Source organism: Pseudorasbora parva, chromosome 6 (genome assembly GCF_024679245.1).
Source record: "Pseudorasbora parva isolate DD20220531a chromosome 6, ASM2467924v1, whole genome shotgun sequence".
In the NCBI taxonomy this organism is placed as follows: Eukaryota; Metazoa; Chordata; class Actinopteri; order Cypriniformes; family Gobionidae; genus Pseudorasbora; species Pseudorasbora parva.
In genome coordinates, this window is record NC_090177.1 from 29,223,406 (window position 1) to 29,248,215 (window position 24,810).

Sequence of the window (24,810 nt, forward strand, 5' to 3'; positions counted from 1 at the left end):
TATATATATATATATATATATATATATATATATATATATATATATATATATATATATATATATATATTATATATTATATACTGATATACTGATATACTGATATATATATATATTAACTGTATGTAAAAAAAACATAGGTCAGTACAATGTACTCACTGCGTTCACGTAACTCTAGCAGTTACATGCATGCTCTTTTTGCCAGCAGACTCTCCTCTGTTTGGCGTCTTTTTAAAACGGGCGATTCCCCGGAAGTTCTAGATTTAGTGTTGTCTAGCTCTCAACAGACCAAGCTCAGTTTAAAATTAAACATTTGTCTTGGGAATCTGCTCTGTATTTTCTACTGCACTACTGAGGTGTGATCAACGAGCATTATTTAAATGGATATGTATGCAATTGGATAGTCCTTCAACCAATAAGGACCACAAGAGGCGTGATCAATGGGCAACGACCCATCGTTTCTCTATCTGGAAGTAAGTAAGAAGTAAGATGAAGATGGTGCCTTTGTATGTGGCATGCCGTCTGATGTCTCTGTTATTTTATGTCATCCATGTTCTTCTATCCGCGAATGACCTCATGATGCTTCCCGCAGAAAGCGCCGCAGGAGACGCGGTAAACACGGAGGGGTTGCTGTCAAACTGAAAATGGCACTGCACGCCAGACCCGCTTCAAGCTGCGTCTCTATGACGCGGAACCTAGACGGTGGCTGCTGTGCTGCTTGCCGTTCGTTTGATCCACCTGCTCGCTGGCTTCGACCCGTTCTTCCGGATTCTCCTTGGACGATCCCCTGCTACCCTTCTCTCCGTGTTGGCCGCGGTGGAGTCATGCTTCAGAATCTTCGCTCTTTGAAGTCTCTTCTCCCGTTATTTCTGACTCTGCATCTGTGCACGACTTTATTCTCAATATTTAATTAGTTTATTCTCAAGATTTTATTTCGATTTTTTTTCTCGAAATATAACGAGATTTTTCTTGAAACACAACGATTTTATTCTCGATATTTAATGAGTTTATTCTCAAGATTTTATTTCGACTTTTTTCTTGTAATATAACATTTTTTTTTCTCGAAACAGAATGACTTTATTCTCGATACGAGTTTAATCTCGCATTATAATGACTTTAATCTCGAGATGCTTTTTTTTTTTTTTTTGCTTGGCCCTAATCCTCTTCCGTACTTGTGCATATTACAGAGATATGATTAATATTTTTGAGTACTTTTAGGATCACTTAACACCAGACTGTAAAAAAGAAAAGAAAAAGAACAACAACAAAAAAACATAATTTATATAAGCAAATATTAATTGCTGTTTTTCACAAGACCCCATTGATTTTGTGCAACATAATTTGCCAATTTTTTAATCTTTCACGTCACATTATATGCGTAGGTGAGGGAATGAACGCCTTTAAATGGACTTTTTCTTTTTCTCCCTGCGCATTGAGTGATATTTACACATAAAGCAGAAGGTAAACAATAAATGCTGTAAATACAATGCAGGATGATGCTCCAGGGCAATGGAGTTCAAGTGTAATCTATTACGACATTAAAGTCAATGTGAAACCGTAAACATTGGAATGACTGAGTGGATGGATTTCCCTTTCTCTCATTGTATTGTAACTCTGATGGTCTATCAGTGTTCACAAGCTGTTCACATCTCCCACAGACTCTCATAATGGTATTTTGCCTCAAGCCGGAATCTATTGTTTAGCATTTGACGCATGAGAAGAAAAAACAACAAGAAGAAAACAAAGCAGATGTGAAATAGTTATTTCGTATATTCCTCCAATAAATTATTATCTTATATGGATGAGGAAAGACCGCGAGTGGCTGCCCGAGGCGGTGGTGCTGGAGCGAGTGAAGACCAGTGGGACGGAGAGCTCGCTGCCGTGCCCCTGGGTCGAGGTGGTGTGGAGGCCATCCTGGAGTGAGCGGGGGAGTTGCCGGTGTTCGCAGTGGGCCGGAGCCTGCTGCCGTCCGCCGGAACGGGGAGGAGCAGGGAACCCGGAGCTCGCTGCCGACTGCCCTCAATCGGAGGAGCCACCGCCGGCCGCCAGGGGGCGGAGGAGGATCGGGCCGTCCACCGGACGTCCAGCACCATCGCATAGCACCGCGAGGAAGAGCCTCTCGGCTGGTGAGAACCGAGCGGCAGTGTGTCGGGGAACCGGACCAGATTTTTTCTTCTTTTTTTTTCCCTCTCTCCCCTCTCTCGTTCTGTAGCTCCGTGCTCCCGTCTCCATTTCTCTCGTCTCTCTGTCCTTACCCCCAGGTGCCGCGGCCGCTGTGATCGGCCCCCCGGGAGAGGGGGGGGAGTAGAGCGCAGTCTCGGGAGTGCCCCCCGGCCTGCGAGGGGCGATGGGGGTATGTGGTGTGGCAAGCAGTGTGGCGAGGGACCGCGAGAGCGGCCGGTGACGAGTGGTGATGAGACCAGCTGCAAGACACACCGGTCTCGTCTCACGGCCAAGGGACGGGAGCATAAAAGTAGGGGCGAAGGCAGCGGAAGACGAGAGAGGACCAGGCCTGGACTTTACGTTATGTGTTGTTTTTGTTTGTTCGGGCAGTCGTCCGTGAGGGGCTGCCCGCGTTTTACTTTCGTTTTGTTTATTTATTTTGAATTAAAAAGTGTTGAACGTTCGCCGGTTCCCGCCTCCTTCCTTCCCATCTACAAACCTTATTACAACTGGCCGCTGAGTGAGCGCGCGAGCTGGGCGAGACAAGAGACAGAGGTTTATTTTTATTTTTATTGTTGTTGCCATTTTGTTTAATTGTTGTTGCCATTATTTCATTACCATTCAAACCGGTGGGTTTATCTGAGAACACCAGCAACCTTATAACCACTTTCCCTTATTAAACTAATAGACGTTTAGGGGCTTTTAGAGCCCAAAATAATTCAGGTAGCTTTCCCCCATACAGAAGGGGGCGCTACATGTGCATTGTCTTTGGGGCTTAATTTAGGGTGACCAGAATTCGGGGCAGTCCCAAAATCTAAACTCTTGTCCCGAATCTGGCCCTAATTGTCCCGGCAATTAAATTTTTTTTTGTTTCTATTTATTTGTCTAATTAATCTATATGCAGAAAGACAATACAACCTTTTGTCCTCTTTTTGTTTTAAGGCTTGATAAAGAGAAAATACTTTTATTTTCACTATTATTTTCGTATTGTTGTTTAAGATTATTAGCATTAGGCTATACAGAAAGGTCTGATTTATGCACAAGTTACTTACAACAGTATTTTTTTTTTTTCTTTTCACAGTGACATTTGAGTAAATTATTTAAATGTTGTTGGGTTTTTTGCAGCAGCAGCAGCAGACTGAAGACTAATGACATACTGTTGATCTTTGAATAAAAATATGTTTGGTTCAGGTTTGAAATTCATTATCTTTTATTATAGGCTACGCAGTCTAATATCAGCACTGATACAAATGATTTATCAGCTGTCTGACTCCAAATACACAAACAGCCTTAACCTCTAGATAAGTTTGCATATGCAAAACAGTTGATACTGTTTGTCTGCAATATTAAACCATTGAACCATGACAGGCATTATTCCTGGAAGCAATAGTTAGATAGTGGGGATTCCTTTTGTGTGGGATATCCTTATATCAGTGAGTCATACAGTTAAACAAGAGGATCTCCTTCACCCTGAACACAGAGGAATCCCTCATGCATTGTTTAAACAGAAAGGCTGAAAAGGAGACACATAGAATTTACATGAAAATATAACTATAATAATAATAATATTAATTATAATAATAATAATGTGACTTTTGGATTTGAATGAGCTGCTACATTAAGGTTTTTGGGTAACACTTTATTTATTATATAAAGAATCACAAGTAAATGACCATAAACCTAACCTAACCTCAATAAATTACTGCAGTTCTTATTTGATTAAGTAAAATATACAGTAACTATAGGTCACAATAAAATATAGTGTAACCTTTTTTTGATTATCATGCACAAAAAAGAAACTCATTCTATGTTATTTGAACAAGCTTTATTCACTTCTATAAGAAGAATAAATCGGATATTTCAGATATGTGTGACATACATTGTAAAACACCAATCAAATCAGAGAATGGTTCGGCTTTGAGAAACATTTAAGAAAAAAACATTTACAACATTTTGTTTTAAATAAATTACATTTCAGAAGTATTATCAAAATTGTGTTATTCAGCCGTGTTTGTGGTTTGTTTTAACACACGTACAGCCTAATGAGACGTTGACTTTTCTTACTTCTAATACTATTTTATCGTGACTATGATTTGGACAACTCTTTCTGAATAACATGTTAAAATCTTGCAAAATCTGCTTTGCCTTTTCATGATTTCTGTTTTGGCAATGTCCACATTCAGCATTACAGTATTCCTCTTGGATCATCATGTCCTGATCTTGGATTTTTCTGTGAAAAAAAAGAAAGTGTCATAAGTGGTGGAGCACAATCACAGATCATATTTCTTTATCAACATCACAGATAAAATGATTTCAGTCCCAAACTAAAGCTCTTAATGTGTCTTTTTGTCCACAATGAAAGTCCAAACATGTGAAACATTTTTCAAAGCATTTTTTGTTTTCCACAGAAGAAAGAAAGTAAGAGAGTTTTGGAATGACTTGAGGGTGAGTAAATGATGGGTGAACTGTTCCTTTACTACCCAACAGCCTCTCATCTAACAAGAAATATTACTAGCATACAATTAATTCAATGCATTGAATGAATACTTACTTCAACACCCAAGTAGGATTTGCTTTTTTAAAGCTGGGGGTATTCTTACAGCTCGGTGGAAAGCTCATGAGCTTGCTGTACTCATTTTTAACATTTTCGAGCTCATCCGGACTGCATGGCTTATCGCAGTCTGAGCAGCGAATAGCCGTATAACCAGCCGTCATGACAGCAAAAACAAACACCTGTTTTAAACACAAGCACACGTTAGTTGGCACTCATATACACCAAATTATACATAAAGTATATATTTTGATCCTTGAACAGTTTCTGTCATATAATGCACAGAATATTTTAGATGTACTCACCCACAGAGCAGAGATATTCATTCTTCAGTCTCTCAGTGTCACTCTTAAACTGCAAGGTAAAGCAGGAATGTTGATCTAGTGTGCTTTAGAATCACTTTTATACCTCGATCTTCATTATTTCAACTGACGTAATCCACCAACCTCTTTCCCACATAACCAATTTGCATGGAATAAATAGCGGTGGCGGTGTTTATGCCTGCTCCATTTTTCCATAATGATACAGTGACCTGTGGCTACTCAGGTGAGGGAATCTGAATAGCCCCCCCACCACACACACACAAAGCCCATCGAAGAACAAAGAGCAACTACAATGCTGTACTGACAGTTATGATGCTCCAGGGGAAAAGAGCTCAAGTGTGCTCTGTAAAAACATACACTGTAAAGTAATGCTTAAAGAAATTAATTGGTTTGAGTAGAGCCAACTCAAATTAAACACATAAGTTCAATCAAATGAACTTAGAGTATTTAGAATTTTCTTCTGAGTTTTCAAAAGTGACACATTTTAAGTAACAATGTTTCATTGTTTAGAGACTTTAGGCAAACTTAAATTTAACTGAAACTGTGCTGGGATTTCTGTTTCCCAGCATGCTTTGCCATGTCACTCATACACTGTAAAACCTAACAGTGAAATTCACTAAATGAAATAAGTTCATTTTACTTAATGTTACCAAAAAAGTTAATTCAACTTAACAAATATGTGTGATGTTAACTCAAAAACGTATTATTGTAAGCAAACCTCAATCTAAATAAGTTACTAAAACTTTTTAACTCTAATGGTTTAAGTTACAGATATTTATTTAATCTAGTATTTTACATCTATGGCCAATTAAATAACTAAAAGCTGATAAAATAAATAAATAAACAATAGTATACACATTAATCTACCTCATATTAAGCCTACAGTCTTACATTAAGCTCTTTTAAAGTCATTACATTTAGTCATGTCAAAGTATCATCCCAGTGAGTTTCCGAGGTAACAAAAACCGCACCATTTTCCCTCCTTCAGTCCAGTCACAGCAGGACGGCTCGCGCTACAGTCAAGAAAAACAAAAGGTAAGCGTTTCAAACTTATTTAATCATATTTCGCTCATGTTTGAACGTTTTCAGTGTTATTTTCGTACCTCTTTTATGTTTATCCGAAGATTAACCAGCTCAGTAATGTTGTGTGTAAAGTTAGCCAGCAAACAATCTAACATTAGGAGCAAATGCGCTATTGCACCAGTGTTATCAACGGTAATGTACACGCTTGGAGTTAATTATGCTGTTTTACACTGCAGTTTGTCAGCGGGGAATTAAAAAATATATGTTTGTGCTTTCTCACAGTCGAACAGATAAACGCTGGCTTTTGAGACAGTTGGCCATCTTTCCATGTCTCTCGTCTCGTGCCACAGTGACGTTAACTAACTTACGTTAAAGCAAAAGGTAACGTTAATGCAAACTCACGCATTCCTTATATTACAACCGTTTTAAATGTATTGTTAATCGAATTCGAGTTTCCTCTATCATATGTGATGCTAGTTAATTTGACTAAAGCAGCTGAAGCTCCGGGGTGAACAAAGTGACTTGAGGAGCATTTTAGATCCTGTTTTGCTAACGTTAGATAAAATTTTAAACTGTTATTTGTTCCTCATGACGTTTTCTCATTTGAAACTCACACTAACACATTGTTGCCATGCTTTTAAATCTTTTCAGAGCAAAGACGAAGGTGCAATGGCAGCAACGTGGCTACAATTCTATGAGTAAGTAAGTTAGAATTAACATTGAACAAATCAATGGAATTTTGTAACGTTACTGTGCAAAATGCAAATGATAACGTTATGAACAGTTACATAATGTTCATACAAATATAAGTTTGTTCTTCAATTTTAATTTTTGAATGAATTGCTATTTTTGCAAACGTAATTATGACCATAAATGTCTTTTAGCACAACTTGTAAGTCTTCTGAAGCAATATGATTTTTTTTAAAAGGCTTAAAGTCCAAAGTCCAGTCTGTCTATCATTCAAAGTCATGTTGTATTGCTTCAGGAGAATACTGGTCAAGTCTTGAAAGTTGTTGTTATAGTCGGCTTTCCTAATATAAACAGAAACATTTCGTGTGTTATATTTTCACTGGCAGTTATCCTGAAGTTGCCTTGGGTTTGTAAAGGTGTAAGGTAATTGGCAATGCTAGATTTGCAGTGGTTGAAAGAAGTCTTGTCATGAATCATAAAAAAAACTACGATCCTGGCAGGTCTGTTACTATTTAAAAGGAAGAGTCAGGAGATGTTTTCAAGACACAAGGTAGGACACATGTCAAAACTACATTACATTTATTTAGCAACATGTTAACCTTTCAGCTGCCACCAGCATAAATGCATGGTGTGGTTACAGTGACTGATAGTGGATCATTCAAGTTGTCTTAAATGTATAGTCCACTTGCCAATACAAATTCAGTCATGATTCATAAATTACCAACCCTCATATTGTTCCAAACACATAAGAATTTTATTAATCTGTCCATTGAAAATCTAGTCTTCAAAACGTTTAATTTAGGCTTTCATTAGCATATACATTGAGCACAGCAAAAGCTTATTTGACACATAATAAACCAATCTCAGCTCAAGCTTAAAGGAATCGTTCACCCTGATTTACTCCCCCCCTCAAGTCCTCCTTGGTGTAAATGACATTCTTCTTTCAGACGAATACAATCAGAGTTATATTAATACGTGTCCTGGCTCGTCCAAGCTTTATAATGGCAGTGAATGGCAGCCCAAAATTTGTAGCCCAAAAAAGTGCATCCATCCATTTTAAAAGTGCTCCACACGGCTCCGGGGGAATAATAAAGGCCTTCTGAATTAAATCGATGGGTTTGTGTAAGAAAAATATCCTCTCGTGATTCAAAACACTTGTGCAACGCCCGACATCATCGTCACATCATTTATGTTTTTTACGCTGCGTCCGCCGTCAACGCCGTGGCTGTTATGCTTTTTTACGCTATATCCGACGTCATCGTTGCGCCGGAAACTAGTTATTTTCTTATTTTATAACGAGTTAAATATGGATATTTTTCTTATATAAACCCATCGATTCACTTCGGAAGTACTTTATTAACCCTCCAGAGTCATGTGGATTACTTTTATAATGAATAGATGCACTTTTTTGGCTTAAAATTTTGGACAGGTTTTAAATAAGCACACGCTAAATTAAATCAACAATAATCCGTTCCTTATAACAACGTTTTTTTTATTTATGAAAATTGAAATATGGTGTCTGCCCTGACAAGGGTTATTTTTATATATGGTGACATACAAACTTTTTTTCCAATGCATATAGAAAAAGGAGCTTGACCAGGTGCAGAAGCCAACAGTCACCATCCTTACTGTCGAGGAGGAAGAGGGAACGTTACCTTTAAACCCACTGGATGCTTTGATTGTCTTTAAAGATGAGGTGGTGATGTCTGCCAAGTCTTCGGTCAGTGCAATACACTTAGAGTACATTAAAGATCATACAGTGCTTTTGCTTTTTGAGGAAACGTACCTTTTTACATAATTTTTTTATTTTATATGTTTTGTTATTTAAATGTTATGACTTTTTTTAAACATGTTTGTGCTGTTTTATTTGGTGAAAAAGTCTAATATTTTTTGTCTAGTTATATTTGTGAACATATGGCATACTGTATTTATGATGTAAATGTTATATTTCAATAAACTACTTAAAAATACCCTCCTGTTCTGTCTTCATTTTGTACCAATGTTAGCTTGTGCTTAGTCTTATGTAACTTAATCACTTTGAGTTTGATGAACTTAAACCATTTGCCGCAATCTGTTTCCTAAAACCATTTAAGTAACCATGTAGTTGTTAAGACTTAGTTAGATTTGTTACCTGAATTCAAACTGAATTAATAAAATTAACTTAAAATCTTTAAGTTCAGTTTACTCTTAATAATTGATCAACACAACACTAAAATATAAGTTTTAACACTTAAACAACACTAAAATATGAGTTAATTTAACTCAATGTATATGAGTTTTCAGTACTCATACTTAATGGTTTTAAAACTTAATTGGTTTGAAGCAATCGGTTTCCTCAAATGGTTTGAGTTACCGTAACTTGTTGGGTTTTACAGTGTACAGTGCATCCGTAAAGTATTCACAGCACTTCACTTTTTCCCATTTTTTTATGTTACAGCCTTATTTTAATTTGTCGTTATTCTAAAAATAAAAAACACAAAAAAATCACATACACAGCCTTTGCCAGGACACTCAAAATGAAGCTCAGGTGCATCCTGTTTCCACTGATCATCCTTGAGATGTTTCCAACTTGATTGGAGTCCACCTGTGGTAAATTCAGTTGATTTGACATGATTTGTAAAGGCACACACCTGTCTATAAGGTCCCACAGTTAACAGTGCATGTCAGAGCACAAACCAAGCCATTAAGTCCAAGGAATTGTCTGTAGACCTCCGAGACAGGATTGCATCAAGGCACAGATCTAGGGAAGGGTACAGAACAAATTCAGCAGTATTGAAGGTCCCAATGACCACAGCAGCCTTCATCATTCATAAATGGAAGAAGTTTGGAACCACCAGGACTCTTCCTAGAGCAATCGGGGGAGAAGGGCCTTAATCTGGGTGGTGACCAAGAACCTGATGATTACTTTGACAGAGCTCCAGCATTTCTCTGTGGAGAGAGGAGAACCTTCCAGAAGAACAACTATTTCTGCAGCACTCCACCAATCAGGCCAGTATGGTGGAGTGGTCAGACGACACATAATAGCCCACCTGGAGTTTGCCAAAAGGCACATGAAGGACTCTCAGGTCATGCGAAACAAAATACTCTGGTCTGACGAAACAAAGATTGAACTCTTTGGCCTGAATGGCAATTGTCATGGCTGGAGGAAACCAAGCACTGCTCATCATCTGGCCATTACCCTCCCTACAGTGAAGCATGGTGGTGGCAGCATCATGCTGTGGGGATGTTTTTCAGCAGAAGGAACTGGGAGACTAGTTTGGATTGAGGAAAAGATGAATACAGCAATGTACAGAAATAGCATTCATAAAAACCTGCTCCAGATTGCTTTGGACCTCAGATTGAGGTGAAGATTTAACTTCCAACAGGACAACGACTGTGAGCACACAGCCAATATAACAAAGGATTGGCTACAGGACAACTCTGTGAATGTCTTAAGTGGCCCAGCCAGAGACCAGACTTGAAACCGATTGAACATCTCTGTTGAGATCATGATAAATGTTTCAGGAGGACAAAATATTATCAATTGTTCTAAATGTTTACTGTGGGGATACGATATGCATGGGGTGCAAACCATATTAGGGATGGGCGATATGGACTAAAAAATGTATCACAATATTTTCTGGTATTTATTGCAAAATAATCAACCTTAGCCAATTAAAATTATAAAGGTTTATTTAATAAAAAAGTGTCTTGCAAGAAAGAGGCATGGTTGATGCAACCACAAGGCCACACCAAGCGTACACTGAAGTCATAACAGAAGTCACAATCTCTTATACTGTTGGCAGCATCCTCCCCCCTCAGTACATTTCCATACAGGCCGTTGTTTAAGTCAGGATGTCACGTAGCCCATGTATATAACTCATGGTACACATATGTCATGTACTGCATATCTCACACCATGGGAAGGTAAACAAATGGTTATACCAAGATTTGCATTTTGCCACAACACGATATCAATGACGATAAATGTAGTACCATTCCCCATATTTTTGGCTACAAGTGAGAGCTGCACACATTCGAGAGCCTCAAAAAATAAAATAAAAATAAAAAAAATGACATAAAGCAAAACATACCTGTCATGAAATAGTCCCCTATAATACATAAATGATTAATAAAAACACTTAATCAAAAAATCAGCCTTTTCAGAAATTGAAAAGTTGCAGTTATACTTCTGTGAATGTGCAAGTAATGTTTAAATAATGTTGCAAATAGTATCAAAAATAGTGCAAACAGCAAAAGTAATAATAATAACTACGAATTCTACTACTAATAACAATATAAACCGCACTAAGTATTGAGGAGTTGTTGATTTTATGAATATTAATCACATTGTCAGTGGTTTCTTGAACTGATTTGCTGAAACCAAAACGGGTACAGTAATAGGTGCGCACCAGCCATGAGATTGCCGTTTGCGCATTAGGCCTGAATAATTCCAAACGAACGCCATTTTTTTTTTTTTTTTTTACAGGAAAATACAACAAAGAATTTACTTAACATCTTTGGTTGTTTGATTAACATTAATCTATATATATATATATATATATATATATATATATATATATATATATATATATATATATATATATATATATATATATATATATATATATATATATATATATATATATATATATATATTATATTATATTATATTATATTATCTCCAAATTAATGTAGAAACAACATAAATATTTGTTTAATGGAACCATTTTTTATCTTTTTAGGTATCATTGATAGTAATACAGCTTACAGTCTATATTAAATAATTTAATTCACACTTAAATGAAATAACACATTAACATTTATTAAGCTTAAAAATATATAACTTTTAATTTAAGTGAATTTAAAAACCATCCTCACATAAACCCATGATACGTTTAATTTGTACCTGTGCTCAAGAATTTAACAAGTAGGAAACATACATAAATTGTTATCTGTTTGCACAGCATAAGTTATTATTATACATAGATGAATCCTTATTAAAGGTACTAAAGTTATTTAGTCAAAAGCAGAGCATATTTAGTGAGCAATTACTTTTGTTCCACTGCATGAAAAAAGGTGTATCCGGACCCGTATACTCCTTTATACACTGCTGAAATTCGGAAGAATCCAGCAGTATACTGGCAGGATAGGTCAAATTCCATGGATCAGTATATATCCGTATACATCCGGAATGATACCAAATCGGATGTATATTGTGGCCATATACTTCCATGCTACAGCCATTTGTTGCCATGGCAAGTAATCCCATCAGGTTTTTTCAGGAGACATTTTCACACCTCTGAGCAGCTTTGCCTCCCATCCCCTATTGGCCTTTCAACTCAAACTGGATTGGTTGTTCTTTTAAGACCACTCACAAAACCCAAACTGCTATTGGGGGACAGGGCACATTGATAACCCAGTAAAGTGATTTTATTGGTTGCTTTTAAAACTTAGCCCACCCTTGAAGCGCTCAGTCCAAGTGCTCATCACGTGAAAATATATCTGTGTGTACTAGCTCCAGGTTGTAGAGATAGCTCCTCCTTCAGCAATAAACTCCTCCAGCTTCCGCCATAATTGTTTACGCTCTGCACGAGAGATGCGAATGGGTCGCGTCATCAACATAGGCTTTATCGTTATTATCGCGGGAAGACACATTTTTACCGGTGTATCGCAAACCATTAGATATCGCCCATACCTAACCAATATACACTAAGAAATCCTTATTTGGTGTTTAATTTGTCTTTATTCGAAAATGAATAAAATGACGATACCTTTGGTGATCTTAAATGGCAAATGCATGAGAGCTTTAAATACTTTTTATTGTTTTAGTAAAGGCACAATAAGTGATTTTTCGCTGCTAGAAGACGCTTGGGTAATATTTTATAATAACGTTCAGTTGTAAGTCATTTATAAGTGGTTAGTTAATGATGAACTAATCATTTACAAAACATTCATAAATGATTATCAATTGATATGCTAACATTTTATAAATGTTTTGTAAATTCTGTTAAAGTCATTTACAAGTGATTAGTAAATAATTAACTAATGATTTATGAAACATGACTACGTGTTCATTAATGATTAATGAGTGATTTGTTAATTATTTTACTTATATTTAGTAGATTCAGGTATATGTGATTTAATGATTAGTTAATAATGAACTAATGATTTACAAAACATGACAATGCATTTCATAAATGTTACTTTTTTGTATGTTTTGTAGATTCAGTTATACATTATTTACAAGTTATTAGATAATGATAAACTAATAATTTACTAATCATAATTATACATTCATAAATGATTAATATGGTAACGATTTACAAATCTGTCATAAGTAAGGCCTATCTTTAAAAAAAAAAAACATTTCATAAAATAATCAAACAGATCCTTAGTAAATTGTTAAGTTACTAGTTAATATATTATTAATCAACGAAATGTCAATATACTATTATCTCAACAAATTGTTAGTCATGAACAAATGATGATCAAACCATTAGTAAATGATGAGTGGCCCATATAATGTATTGATTCATATCCCAATGCATCAGATCAAGACGCATTTAATTCTTTGCATTTGTAAAAGTAGACATGATTTTATAAATATAAATAGGCTACTTTTTATTGCAAAAACTGACCAAAAACAGTATAAAAGTATTAGCTCATGTTGTATTTAACGTTTTCTGAAGTCATACGATATCTTTAGAACAGAGTTGATCTTAATGTTTTAATCATTGAAGTGATGATCCCTTTATGAACGCATATTTATCCTATTATCATTCAAATAATACTCCTGTCCTGACTCTTTAGCAGGACGCAATCGGCCACATGACACACGAGAGCCAATGACATTTTAAATAGAAAGGTGTGTGGCTTTCATGATCAAGTCCAATCAGTATAATCAAACACAGCTGGACTCAAATGAAGGTGTAGAACCATCTCAAGGATGATCAGAGGAAATGGACAGCACCTGAGTTAAATATATGAGAGTCTCACAACAAAGGTCTGAATACTTAGGAACATGTGATATTTCAGTTTCTCTTTTTTAATAAATCTGCAAAAAAAATCAACAAGTCTGTGTTTGTCTGTCAATATGGGGTGTTGTGTGTACATTAATGAGAATAAAATGAACTTAAATGGTTTTAGCAAATGGCTGCAATATAACAAAGAGTGAACAATGTAAGGGGGTCCTTTCCGTACCCACTGTATGTTATAATGCTTATCTGTGCGTTCATTCAGCTACTATGAGACACTTATTGCACTCTGCAGTAGCCAGATTGATATTAGGTATGGTAAAACATGGTACCCATGGTAAATCATGAAAACCAGATTTAAGCAATAAGACTATCTGTGTTGAGCTATATAACAGTGATTAGTTTTCTGTCGATGAATGTATCCAAACAGTTGCTCACCTTTCTAATAAAACACATCATATATTAAAGCATCTTAGGTTTTTCCATGGTTTCTAAAAAATAAAACTGAGGGTAACTGGGTATGATGTCAGGTGATGCACAGGCACGGTCTGTGTCCTGGTTAAAATAAACGTTTGGAATAATATAGGTATACAAATCAACAAAATATATACAAATGTTCTAGTGTTTTTTGGATATTTTACTGTAATCCAAAAATATTACAAATTGTGCCTTTAAATGTATTTCTGAGTAGAAATGAATTGCATAGACTAACTGTGAATGCTGCTTCAGGCGTTCAATTTTAGTTTTGTTTTTCAGATAACATATGCAAAACAATACATGTGCGGATCACAACATGATGAGCAATGTTGTTTTTATGGAAGCAATAGTTCCATAGTGGGGATTCCTTTTGGAATATCCTTATACACAGATTAATTCTGCTAGAGACAAAGACGATCTCCATTGCATTGCCTGGACAGAAATTCCTCACATTACACGTAATATTTAATAAGCTTTTCCATTTGACACTTTTACTATTATGTAACACATTGCAAAATACACATGGTGTAGTGTCTTAATGTAAATGGAGACCAATGATAATGGAGAAGTTACAATTCTCAAAATGTGTATGAGTGACGTGTGTAAAATACAAAAAAAATGTATTTTACAGTTTTTCTCGATTGCTTAAACACATCTCTTGAAACTATGCCTCATATTCTCAAAACTATAAGCACAAATCCATAACGTCTCACCCAGTTTCCCAAACAACCTATTTTCAGGTCAAAATGAAGCTCTACAATCAAAACCATTCACTCTTGCTGAAAAACCAAACTTTGCCCTCAGAGAAGACACACAAGCCCTCAAAATCACACACACTACAACATAGTCTAACACACTGGTGCAATAAATTCAAAACAACATTTCCAAAACTGGTAAGTTATGTTACTTGTGGTTCCCCTCCTCACAAACCTTTTCACATGATGAACAAAAGACACAACCAATGGATACATTGGCACATTTTTATTCATTCATTCATACTACACAGTACAAAAAAAACAAAACAAAAACAAAATTCCGCCTCAGCCTCCCGTCTTTGGTCTGGGTCAGGCCAGAGAATCTCATCCACATCACAGGCTATATTAGCCCTAGCCTGGCAGCGGGGGTAAAATCCTCTTGCATGCCTGATCCACCCCTGGCACGCATCTACTGACACATGGCCTGGACGAGGTGAACAAGCATATAAGGTTCTCGATCATACACTTTCCACTAGTGTTGTAGTCAAGACCACCTAAACCGAGACCAAGACAAGACCAAGACTTTGAAGGGCCGAGACAGAGTCAAGACCAAGACCAAGACAGGCCGAGACCGAGTCAAGACCAAGACCAGTGCATGTCCCCACACTTATGATAAAATGTGGAATATGCATATGATTGGCACTTCTCTCGTATAATCAACTAAACTGGCTCTAATTTCATCCGAGACTGCTTGTCTTCCTCCTCCTCCTCCTCCTCCTCCTCCTCCTCCTCCTCCTCCTCCTCCTCCTCCTCCTCCTCCTCCTCCTCCTTCACCATGTCCCATTCCTCCTCCTCCTCCTCCTCCTCCTCCTCCTTCACCATGTCCTCTTCCTCCTCCTCCTTCACCACGTCCTCTTCCTCTCCCTCCTCCTTCACCATGTCCTCTTCCTCCTCCTTCACCACCCACGTCCTCTTCCTCTCCCTCCTCGACCTCTTCCTTCATTTCTTTGTGGATCCATTGTTCCAAAGCTCAAATGAACTGACTCTGGCACTTTTATGTAACTTGAAAGTTCTGATTGATGTGTGTTAAATTTTGACTCTTAGTGTTTTCACCTGGGTAATTGTGTGCTAATTGAGCTGAAACTATGCTGACTTGAGTGAACAATATTGAATTCTAGTGCTTTCTAAATGACCACATGGTCTAGGCAATGAGAAATTAAGGGATTTGTGTGTAGAGTTTTGCAGTGACAGTTTAACAAATCTGACGCATGTGTCAAAACAGGGAATAGTGTTTATAGTTTAGTGAAATGGTTGTGCTTTTTGATAAATTGCGTTATGGTTTTGAAATTTTAGTTCAAAAGCCGGGTTATAGTGTTTAAGCAATCGAGAAAAACTGTAAAGAGAACTGTCTGTTTGACAGATTTTAGACTTCATTTACAAAATAAGTTGCATTTAATGTTTGCAGTTTTGCAGCTTGAAGTGAGACACAGTTGAGGTGTACATAAAAAAAGTAGATGGAGAATATGAGCCAGATGCTGAATGTAATGTACCTGGTTTCACGTTTACCTTCCATTCTATGTGTGTGTGTGTGTGTGTGTGTGTGTGTGTGTGTGTGTGTGTGTGTGTGTGTGTGTGTGTGTGTGTGTGTGTGTGTGTGTGTGTGTGTGTGTGTGTGTGTGTGTGTGTGTGTGTGTGTGTGTGTGTGTGTGTGTGTGTGTGTGTGTGTGTGAAAGTATGTGTTTTTCTTAGATTAGTTATGTGTTTGTTTTAGTTAAATAAACTCCTGTGGTTCTGGTCTGCTTCTAAATAAAGTGTCACTTTAATAAATCGATCATAGCGACTACGAAAGATCTTTTCTCTTTTGTTTGCACAAAGCATGCATATTTGCCATGTTGATTAGAGTATTACAAACTTAATTTAAACTTAATTTAAGATACATTTACAACGGATAAAAATATTTGATGAATCGCAAATTAAATATTTGAATCGACTGACAGTCCTAATTTGACTAATTCAGTTACATGAAGTTAATTCAGTTACATTAAGTTAATTCAGTTAACTGATCTATATATCTATAATTAACTATAACTAGTTATGAAAATCATCAGTGCTTTACTGCCAAGGGCATTTCTGTGTGACAAAAAAAGCAATATTAAGTTTATCTGCATTTGCAGCAAATTCGATAATATCTATCATTATTTGTCCTTGTCCTAGTTTTATTTATATACGCCAATTTAAGGCCCCAACCCCAGCAAAAACATTCACGGGGAACTCATGGGCCGGATGTTCTGGGTATGCCAGACCCGAATTTTAGCCCCAATCCAGCCCTGCTCTGAATATAAGGTGATAACTAACTATTCTTTCTATGCATTTAGCAAGTATTGGTGTTAAATCAAGGACGAAAGTCCTGTGAAAGAACAATTTTTTGCTCTCACATTTTTAGGAAAGGGTCATAGAATTGATGTATTTTGGTATGATCTGTAAGTCTAATAAAAACTGAAATAATTTTGTTAAGGGGTCAGTTCATTCATTTGCACATATATTTAAAACTCTGCCCTTAAGGCCATCAGAACCCGGTGCTTTATAGGGCCTAATGCACCTAAGGCTCCTTCTGATCACCTGTCAACTAAATCGGATATATACAAAATATGTTACAGTAATGATAACATATTGTTGAATATATATTAATAAAATTGTTATTTTATCATTTCAATTGTTTAGCTTTTATACTTGTTTTCTATTTGCAAATTGTATCAGTTTCATTGACCATTAAATGTCTTTTTTTATGATTATGTGGATGCTTACAATGATCTTCAACTGAAATGAAAGAACCAGCATAGAAGCATTGTTGCCCACAATTCAACCTACATCTTCTCCAGAACATTATAGGTCAATAAAAATGTGTGAATGCCACTGCCACAACTCCATTGTGTTAGCTTGTTTTGTTCATACTGTGTAAAGGTCACATTCAGTGTGAATGTGTTTGTCATCAAGTGAAACCACCTTCTCTTTGAACCATGGAGAAAAAAGCTGTTTACTATAAATTTAGTGTAGATTTTGAGTCTTTTGTGGTTAACATTTTGAAAGCTTTATATTGTAATCACTGAACAAACACAGGAACACACATGCAAAGGCTGTGTTATTCACCCTGAGGGTCCATATAGTAGCAGTGAATAGCGACCATCATTCAAAAAAGACGTAAAAGTAGAAAAAGAGCCAAATAATAATGTTCTAGGACTGTTCTTTTTAGATTTTTATTTTATTTTTTATTTTTATAAAATAACGTTCCCAGAGTGTATGTTTATGTAACCAAAAAATAACATACAGGAGTTCTCTGATGTTTATTTTTAGGTTATTATTTTGAAACCATAAAATAACATTAGTTGCAATGATGTTTAATTAACCTAAAAAATAACTTTATTAGGCTATATTTAGGTTATTATTTCGCAACCATAAAATATTATAGGGAAGTTATTTTTAACAATCTAAAAATAACTTAGTTTACATGACCTTCCCCAATGGTTATTTTTAGGTTATTAAAATACCTTCCAATAAAAACGTTACAGATGAGATCAAACAAAATATGTTATAATTATCAAATAAATCCAAATGTATAACTAAAAAAAAAAAATTATATTAAGCTATAAATACCCTATTAGAACTAATTTGTTTCATTTGAGTTGACTCTACTCAAACCAGTTCATTATTTTGAGCGTTAGGGTTTACAGTGTGTATTTAGCATCTTTGCTATTTTTCAACTAAGATTTATATAGTGTATATTTATAGATGAGGTAAAATGTTCAGGCTGCAGACTAAGCCATGGCATTTTTGTACATTAAAATCATAACATAGTATAGACATAATCTTAATTTCATAATATCTGTAAACATAACAATGTTGCTGACCATAAACTGATAATACCAATGAGTTCAGAGTAAACGATGGATGGAAATTACTGATGCAATGTCAATCCAAGCGGTGGATAATGAGAGATTTCAGCAACCGGTTAAAAAGCTTGACCTAAGGTACAACATCCCAGGTAAAGTTGAAGAGTTACAAATTACTTTTTATTGATAAACTAAAATACTAGTTTATCACTAAAGAGTTACAGTATGTTCCAGGGAAAAAATACCAACTTGAAGTTGTACCAAAGCTACTTTTTTACTTTGCTTACATTTGACTCATTACTAATGAGTCATGACTGTGTCTTTACTATTGCACTATAATGCTGCTGCTGCTGCTGCCACCTTATGACAATAGATTTACATTTCGAATGAGGTATTCTGTCATCAATGACAGTAGCTCAATCGAAAAGGATTGAAAATGCTCTTCATTTTGTTTGCACTGTTAGAGGTTAACAGCTTATGACCCAAAACCAGTAGTGAAAAATGAAGACCAAGATTCAGGAGTGCAATTAATTAAAGAAATATTTACTGAAGAATAGTTTGCAGTTTTATCATCAGAAGCCAGCTTCAAGTCTCACAAGGAGTTTGTAGACCGCGCTCCTTCTCTCACCATCTCGTTGACCCGCCCTGTCATACAAACAGTTGTCCCAAAAGCTATACTGTTTTCAAGGCCTATTCACGTCATTCTGATTGGCTCAGAGAAAGTGATATGTAAGCAACTTTCCACACATAGACAGATATGAGCCCATTTTGCCAAACTAGGTATACTAGTCGTATACCATAACTAGAATTACATCACAGTGATCTCAGAGGCCACCAAAAAGCATCTTCAAGTTTGGTGTCATCTGCAGAAATGTCCATCTCCAACATTAGGTATGCATAAATCTGGTACACTCACAAAACTCAAGAGAATACTGGTTTCCTCCAATGATGGGAACATCTTAACTAATTATAAACAACACATTTCTCCAAAACATGCTGATAACGTGCTTTCTCTCAGTGAGAGGTACAGACAATAGTACAGGCAACAATCATCTTGACTCTTTAGTGTTTCAATAAAAGGAAATTTGGTGATCCTGATGTGAGGAGACTCTGGCTTGGCGGTCATGATGTGAGGAGACTCTGGCTTGGCGGTCATGATGTGAGGAGACTCTGGCTTGGCGGTCATGATGTGAGGAGACTCTGGCTTAACGATCATGATGTGAGGAGACTCTGGCTTGGCGGTCATGATGTGAGGAGACTCTGGCTTGGCGGTCATGATTTAAGGAGACTCTGGCTTGGTGGTCATGATGTGAGGAGACTGGCTTGGTGGTCATGATGTGAGGAGAATCTAGCTTGGTGGTCCTGATGTGAGGAGACTGGCTTGGTGGTCCTGATGTGAGGAGACTCTGGCTTAACGACCATGATGTGAGGAGACTCTGGCTTGGTGGTCATGATGTGAGGAGACTGGCTTGGCGGTCATGATGTGAGGAGACTCTGGCTTGGCGGTCATGATGTGAGGAGACTCTGGCTTGGTGGTCATGATGTGAGGAGATGCTGGCATGGTGGTCATGATGTGAGGAGACTCTGGCTTGGTGGTCCTGATATGAGGAGACTCTAGCTTGGTGGTCCTGATGTGAGGAGACTGGCTTGGTGGTCATGATGTGAGGAGACTCTGGCTTGGTGGTCATGATGTGAGATGACTGGCTTGGCGGTCCTGATGTGAGGAGACTCTGGCTTGGTGGTCATGATGTGAGGAGACTCTGGCTTGGTGGTCATGATGTGAGATGACTGGCTTGGCGGTCCTGATGTGAGGAGACTCTGGCTTGGCGGTCATGATGTGAGGAGACTCTGGTTTGGTGGTCCTGATGTGAGGAGACTCTGGCTTGGCGGTCATGATGTGAGGAGACTCTGGCTTGGTGGTCATGATGTGAGGAGATGCTGGCATGGTGGTCATGATGTGAGGAGACTCTGGCTTGGCAGTCATGAAGTGAGGAGACTCTGGCTTGGCAGCCATGATGTGAATAGACACTGGCGTGGCATTCACAATGATGAACTGCTTATTAGAAGGGCATGGTCAATTTATTCCATCAGATTTTAGTTGATTGACCCTCTAGGTAACATAATCCTTTATGGGACGACTGCCTTGATGAAGGCACTGGGTTCATAGAAGGTTGGTTATTCTGTAACAGTGCTGACATGGAGCAGACAAGAAAGATGATGTAATGAACTATAGTGATGTTACTTATGACACTAAAACTTTAAGGCACACATGGAGCAAAAAGATTATTATTTATTAGAAAATATTTTAAACAATTTTTCATTCAAAATCTATGGCCTATAAACCCCCAACTTTATTATCTTTCATTAGAGCCCCTTTTTAATCTACTGAGCTTTTTTCTTCCATATAGTTCAAATTTATCTGGTTGATCATCTTAGAAATAGAAACGGAGCATGCATGGTAAACACATCTGGATAGAGACTCAAATTAAAGGTTTTCTTTTTGAAATATATTTAAAACTTACTCACTCACTCACTCACTCACTCACTCACTCACTCACTCACATCATAAATAAATAAATACTCATTTTGTTTTTACATATTGAATTGTATTGTATTTTTGATTAATAAATAATATGGATTCAAGATTTCATACAGTTACGTTTGCATGTGGTTTACTCATTTTGTTTTCTAAGGCTGGGTATTCAAAGCAGGGCTTTATTTACCTCTGGTTCATTCCAGTGCATGAGTAATCTCCTATTTATTGCTATAACAATAGTTGGTGGGATTTCCTTCTTTGTGGAATCTACTTATCACACCAAGCTTAAAGTTAAATTGATTATCTGACATCTGCCGTTTATCTGTTTTATCTACAGTATATCTGATGATTACAATAAGATAAATAGCCATGATTTTGCATATGTCTAATGGAAATCTGAATAATGTAAAAAACATAGTAACATCATAATATTGATGTGACTGTGGGAGGATTAGCAGAAATTTTGCCCATGACTGACCTTTCTCATTTACCCCATGACAATTAACACATTGTGATTGTCACAATTGCATTGCCTTGGGCCAGTTTACCAGAATGATTATGAGAGCCAGCTTTCTGCGTACCTTATGGAAACTATAAATCATGGCATCCATCCAATGGAGCCTGTAACATATGCAAAATTGTTTGAGAAACATGTCAGTGGATCACGTCACTCATTTATGGGTCGGCTTACGGTGGATATAAATGCAGCTTAGGAACCAAAATAGGTTTTCATCTCTCATACGAGACTTTTGGGAGAAATTAAATCTGATCTCATATTTATGTATTTATTGCTTAATGCTTTTTAGATTTATCAATACTTTTGTTTTTTGCTTGAAACAATTAGCCATTTACTATAAATAAATGTAATGTAAATGTAAATATAACGGGATAGTTCACCAACATTTTTTTTTTAAATGTATGAATTATTTACTCACCCTTCAAGTTGAACACAAAAGAAGATATTTTGAAGAATGATGGTAATCAAACATTTGAAGGTATTGATTTCCATATAGGGGGAAAAAATAAGATACAAAAAAAACAAATCGAATGGCTACCATCAAAAAATCGTTAAAAGATCTTCTTTTGTGTTCAACAGAAGAAATAAATTCATACAGGTTTGGAACAACATGAGGGTGAGATATTATTATTATTATTATTATTATTATTATTATTATTATTATTTTGTTAATTTCTATACTGATTGGGAACATTATTTTCTAAAGTACAAGAAGTTTAACTGCATTTATCTAAGTTTATGTAATAACTTTTACAATAGTTTGTACTAGATATGTCCATTCATTCCCATTGTGTATTTTTTTTTATGTTCTGTAAAACATAATGGTCTATTTCACGTCATTGTCACATTACAAATATTGGAAGTCTTTTATGCTTGTCCTACAGCCAGCCATCTTGTATAATAATTGCATTCACGTTTTCTCGGTATCCTTCAACTGCTTGATATTGTGTGTCCAGTTGATGTTGCTGTTGACAGGACTGTCTGGCGCAGTGCATAACCAGTGTTTCACATGCAACTGTTACGAGTAAACCAGGTTCTGTTGTTTTCATTTGTGTTTTTGGTTGACAGTTTTTCACCGTATTAGGACATTTAACAAATACAGATGTATTTTAGTGCATGTACAACAGAGCAACTGAAAACTGTTAAATATAAAGGACACTAAATAAATTAAAGAACTTTTCTTGAATTGTCCTTTCTCTAGTGGCCCACCAATAATAATCTAATACAAGATGAATGTTTAAACATCAGGACAAGAAAAAAATCAGCTCTCATAAAAGATCACACTATTCAAATGAATAACATTTTAACTGAAAAAAAAAACTCTTCAGTTGTTAAATATAACTAAATTCATTTTTAATATTTATTTGAAAGGGATTTCAGAGATGGTCATGTAGATAACTTGGGCACAGAGATATGATTATTATCTTTAGCGTACTTTTAAGAGGACCACTGAACTGTGAAAAAGTATATAAAAAGCAAATATGTTTTGCCATTTTCACAAGACCCCATTGATATTGTGCAAAATAATCACCCTCCACAAACCTCTTTCACACACTAGAAATTTGCATACATTTTTTATCTTGAACATAACGTCACATTTATATAACATGTGCGTAGGTGAGGGAATAGACACCTTCACAGGGTCTTTCTCTTTTTCTCCCTGGGCATTAGTCATGCTTACTTTTGCTCTGTCGAAGCAACCCAGATATTAACATGAAATATAAACCCGGATATAACCCCCTTTAAACCCCCCTTTAAAGTTAAAGATTTCTGTTTGGAAAATTTTAAATACAGATATTTTTATTACACAAACCCATTGATTCACTTCAGAAAGCCTTTATTAGAGCCATGTGGGAGCACTTTTATGATGGATAGATGCACATTTATGGACTTCAAAACAGAAACAGCCATTCACTGCCATTATAGAGCATTTATAAGTGGAAGAGCCAGGACATTTTTTTAATATAACTCAGATTGTATTCATCTGAAAGAAAAATGTCATATACACCTAGGATGACTTGAAGGTGATTAAATCATGAGGTAAATTTCATTTTTGGGTGAACTATCCCTTAAGACATAAAGTAAATGAAATAATGACATTTAAAATGACTGTGTGTAAGTTTTTGACTGTATTAAAGCATAGAAATGACATCATATGTTTGCAGATATTTAGGAAACATGTTGAATTTACCTAGTTGTTTCTCAGAAAAGCAATGATAGCCAGTTATTTGACTTCGAAATGTGTGTTCCTTGTTTTTGTTTTGGTCTGTGCAATACCGCATGTTCCCAATTTACCCAATAGTATTTCAACACCACAGGTTGCCAGTTGGTGGAAAACACAGCGTATTGCTGCCATGGAAGCCAGCATACAACCTGGGTGAGAGATTGCAGTTTCTACCCAACCTAAAAAGCTTCGGCATTCATCTAGAAATCATGAACAAAAGCATATCAAAACACAGATAAACTTATCAACTTACAGTGTGTAAGCCTCCTTGTGACCTCACCTGCCATTGTCCTTAAACTGGCAACTGAATGAGCCTGGAATCAGAGGAGGAATGGGCGGGGCAAACTATGTAGATTGTGTAAAGAACTGATACAACGCAGGATGTAGTTGCCAAAACGAACATCTGGTTTATTTCCAACTTGTGCACCTCTCACTCGCTATATCCTATTCATGCACCTCCACCGGAACCCCCCGCCCACTCTCGCATAGCTCTAACCTTAAAGGGCTATGCAACCTTTAACAACTCTACATCCCTTCCCTTAAGCTAACACTCACTAATTGAGTATAATAAACATAATATACGGAACTAACTGAAAAAATAAATATTGCATGTAACATAGTGGTTTGTTAAAAAAAAACAAAGGGGGATAATGTCCTTAACCAGTTACATAATCCTGATAACATGGGTTGGGCCGACTGACTCTCCCTGAACGAGTCACTATAGACCGGGCAGTCTGGGCAGCAGCACCAGTACTGGATGCTTCACCCTGA